This window comes from Cryptomeria japonica, unplaced genomic scaffold (assembly GCF_030272615.1).
Source record: "Cryptomeria japonica unplaced genomic scaffold, Sugi_1.0 HiC_scaffold_69, whole genome shotgun sequence".
Lineage (NCBI taxonomy): Eukaryota > Viridiplantae > Streptophyta > Pinopsida > Cupressales > Cupressaceae > Cryptomeria > Cryptomeria japonica.
This window is the reverse complement of record NW_026728891.1, coordinates 260,001-264,252: the sequence shown is the minus strand read 5'-3', so window position 1 is coordinate 264,252 and position 4,252 is coordinate 260,001. Positions and strand designations below refer to the sequence as shown.

Genomic DNA, 4,252 nt, shown 5'->3' with positions numbered 1-4,252 from the left:
GGGTGCGATCATACCAGCGTTAGTGCACCGGATCCCATCAGAACTCCGCAGTTAAGCGCGCTTGGGCCGGAGTAGTACTGGGATGGGTGACCTCCCGGGAAGTCCCGGTGTTGCACCCTTTTTTAGTTTTTCGCCGGGCGTCGCAATGCTATTTGAATAAACCTTTTGCCCGTTTGCGTTCTCGTCGGGGCCGGGCCGGGCCGGGGTGCGCTGCCCGCACTACCGCGCGCGCGGGGGCGACACCGAGCGCGCACCCGAGGCGCCCCGAGCACACAGGCCACGGTGCAACCCGGGCGTTGTGCGCGCACCCCGGTGCGCCCGAGGTGCTGCGCGCGCACCCAGGTGAAATCGGTGTGCACCTCGGCCAGTGCGCGCTCGGTCGAGTCGCGCACGTTGGCCAAGGTGCACGGTGATGTTTCTTACTCTAAGGTTCCGCACCAGACGCCCGGGACAGGTGAGCGAAGCTGGGCGGGGCCGGGTGCGCGGCCGGGGCAGGTGCACGCAGCTGGAGAGAGCTTTGGAGCACACTTCGGAGCGCACCAATGATGCGCTCCATTCAAAAGTTTCCTGAAAAGGCAAAAAAAGTTGAGATTATAGAATTTCCCACTTGAGAGATTGTAAAAAAAAAAAATTTAAAATGAAGGAAACGCGGGTGCCAAGGTGTGCGCAGCCCAGCCAAGGTGTGCGCACCAAGGCGCCCACCCTGGCGAAGGTGCACGCAAGGTGCGCACCCGAGGCAAACCGGACAATTAACCCAACTTTCGACTTCGCGCGCACCTTGGAGCGCACTTCGGAGCGCTCCTTGGTGCGCACCAATCTTGGGCACCTCGGAGTGCACCATGGCGCCCACCAAGGTGCGCACCCGGGGCAAACCGAGCTCCGACTTCGTGCGCACCTTGGAGCGCACGAAAGGTGCGCACCATGGCGCCCACCAAGGTGCGCAGCCCAGCCAAGGCGTGCGCATCAAGGTGCGCACCCTGGCGAAGGTGCGCACCCGGGGCAAACCGAGCTCCGACTTCGTGCGCACCTTGGAGCGCACAAAAGGTGCGCAACCCAGCCAAGGTGTGCGCACCCCGGTCAAACCGAGCTCCGAATCGTGCGCACCAGAGGTGCACGCCATCGTGCGCACCTTGGAGCACACTTCGGAGCCCTCCTTGGTGCGCGCCGATGTTGCGCACCTCGGAGCGCACCCGGGGAAAACAATGCAATTAACCCGACTTTCGACTTCGTGGGCACCTCGGAGCGCTCTCGGGTTCGCACCTCGGAGCACACCGAGGTGCGCACCTTTGATGCGCTGCCTTCACCAATTTCCAGAAAAGGCAAGAAAACATTGAGAAGGTGTGCGCACCGAGGTGCCCACCCTGGCGAAGGTGCACGCGAGGTGCGCACCCGGGGCAAACCGGGCTCCGACTTCGTGCACGCCGCACCTTGGAGCACACTTCGGAGCGCTCCTTGGTGCGCACCAGGGCGCGCAACCCAGCCGAGGTGCCCACCCCGGCGAAGGTGCACGCGAGGTGCGCACCCGGGGCAAACCGGGCTCCGACTTCGTGCACGCCATGGTGCCCACCGCGGCGAAGGTGCACGCGAGGTGCGCACCCGGGGCAAACCGGGCTCCGACTTCGTGCACGCCGCACCTTGGAGCACACTTCGGAGCGCTCCTTGGTGCGCACCATGGTGCCCACCAGGGCGCGCAACCCCGCCGAAGGTGCACGCGAGGTGCGCACCCGGGGCAAACCGGGCTCCGACTTCGTGCACGCCGCACCTTGGAGCACACTTCGGAGCGCTCCTTGGTGCGCACCATGGTGCCCACCAGGGCGCGCAACCCCGCCGAAGGTGCACGCGAGGTGCGCACCCGGGGCAAACCGGGCTCCGACTTCGTGCACGCCATGGTGCGCACCGCGGCGAAGGTGCGCACCCGGGGCAAACCGGGCTCCGACTTCGTGCACGCCGCACCTTGGAGCACACTTCGGAGCGCTCCTTGGTGCGCACCAGGGCGCGCAACCCAGCCGAGGTGCCCACCCCGGCGAAGGTGCACGCGAGGTGCGTACCCGGGGCAAACCGGGCTCCGACTTCGTGCACGCCGCACCTTGGAGCACACTTCGGAGCGCTCCTTGGTGCGCACCATGGTGCCCACCAGGCCGCGCAACCCAGCCAAGGTGTGCGCACCAAGGTGCACGCGAGGTGCGCACCCGGGGCAAACCGGGGTCCGACTTCGTGCACGCCGCACCTTGGAGCACACATCGGGGCGCTCCCGGGTTCGCACCGGCGTTGCGCACCGTGGTGGGCACCTCGGAGCACACCAAGGTGGGCAGCGAGGTGCGCACCTTTGATGCGATGCCTTCACTAATTTCCATAAAAGGCAAAAAAAAAACGAGATTTTAAAATTTCCGTTTTGAAAGATAGTGAGAAAAAGGGAATGCTGGTGCCATCTTGAGCCCGCCCTGGTGCGCAGCCCAGCCAAGGTGTGCGCACCAAGGTGCCCACCCTGGCGAAGGTGCGCGCCCGGGCAATTAACCCAACTTCCAACTTCGCGCGCGCCAGGGTGGGAGCGCACCCAACAACCGGGCCTGGGAAGAGCCAATGCGAGAAACCCCACCAAACGCTCTGACAAAAAAAGAGGGGGCGCTCCAGTAACCCCGCTTCGGAGCGCACCCTGGGCAAACCCAGCCAAGGTGCCCACCCCGGCCAAGGTGCAGGCGAGGTGCGCACCCGGGGCAAACCGGGCTCCGACAACGTGCACGCCGCACCTTGGAGCACACTTCGTAGCGCTCCCGGGTGCGCACCTCAGAGCACACCAAGGTGGGCAGCGAGGTGCGCACCTTTGATGCGCTGCCTTCACTAATTTCCAGAAAAGGCAAAAAAAAAAGGAGATTTTAAAATTTCCGTTTTGAAAGATAGTGAAAAAAACGGAACGCGCGTGCCATCTTGAGCCCGCCCTGGTGCGCAGCCCAGGTAAGGTGCCCACCCTGGCAAAGGTGCGCACCCGGGCAATTAACCCTACTTCCGACTTCGTGCGCGCCAGGGTGGCAACCGGGCCTCGGAAGAGCCAATGCGAGAAACCCCACCAAACGCTCCGACAAAAAAAGAGGCGGCGCTCCAATAACCCCGCTTCGGAGCGCAGCCGGGGCAAACCCAGCCAAGGTGCCCACCCCGACGAAGGTGCACGCGAGGTGCGCACCCGGGGCAAACCGGGCTCCGACAACGTGCACGCAGCACCTTGGAGCACACTTCGAAGCACTCCCGGGTGCCCACCGGCGTTGCGCACCGTGGTGGGCAGCGAGGTGCGCACCTTTGATGCGCTGCCTTCACTAATTTCCAGAAAAAGGCAAAAAAAAATGAGATTTTAAAATTTCCGTTTTGAAAGATAGTGAAAAAAAAGGAACGCGGGTGCCATCTTGAGCCCGCCCTGGTGCGCAGCCCAGGCAAGGCATGCGCACCAAGGTGCCCACCCGAGGTGCACACCCGGGGCAAACCGGGCTCCGACTTCGTGCAGGCCGCACCTTGGAGCACACTTCGGAGCGCTCCTTGGTGCGCACCATGGTGCCCACCAGGGCGCGCAACCCAGCCAAGGTCTGCACACCAAGGTGCCCACCCCGGCGAAGGTGCACGCGAGGTGCGCACCCGGGGCAAACCGGGCTCCGACTTCGTGCACGCCATGGTGCCCACCGCGGCGAAGGTGCACGCGAGGTGCGCACCCGGGGCAAACCGGGCTCCGACTTCGTGCACGCCGCACCTTGGAGCACACTTCGGAGCGCTCCTTGGTGCGCACCATGGTGCCCACCAGGGCGCGCAACCCAGCCAAGGTGTGCGCACCAAGGTGCACGCGAGGTGCGCACCCGGGGCAAACCGGGGTCCGACTTCGTGCACGCCGCACCTTGGAGCACACATCGGAGCGCTCCCAGGTTCGCACCAGCGTTGCGCACCTTTGATGCGCTGCCTTCACTAATTTCCAGAAAAGGCAAAAAAAAACGAGATTTTAAAATTTCCGTTCTGAAAGATAGTGAAAAAAACGGAACGCGGGTGCCATCTTGAGCCCTTCCTGGTGCGCAGCCCAGGCAAGTTGTGCGCACCAAGGTGCCCACCCTGGCGGAGGTGCGCGCCCGGGGCAATCCGGGCTCCGACTTCGTGCACTGCATGGTGCCCACCAAGGCGCGCAACCCAGCCAAGGTGCCCACCGCAGCGAAGGTGCACGCGAGGTGCGCACCCGAGGTGCACACCCGGGGCAAACCGGGCTCCGACTTCGTGCACGCCG

At 64.3% G+C, this 4,252-nt stretch overlaps 1 non-coding gene across 1 annotated transcript; it reads left to right on the top strand.

Annotated features, from left to right (window-relative positions):
- LOC131863836 (5S ribosomal RNA) lies at positions 1-119 on the top strand. The gene has a single exon (XR_009362730.1). It is a non-coding gene; the product is annotated as a 5S ribosomal RNA (ribosomal RNA).
- The last annotated feature ends 4,133 nt before the right edge of the window (positions 120-4,252 follow it).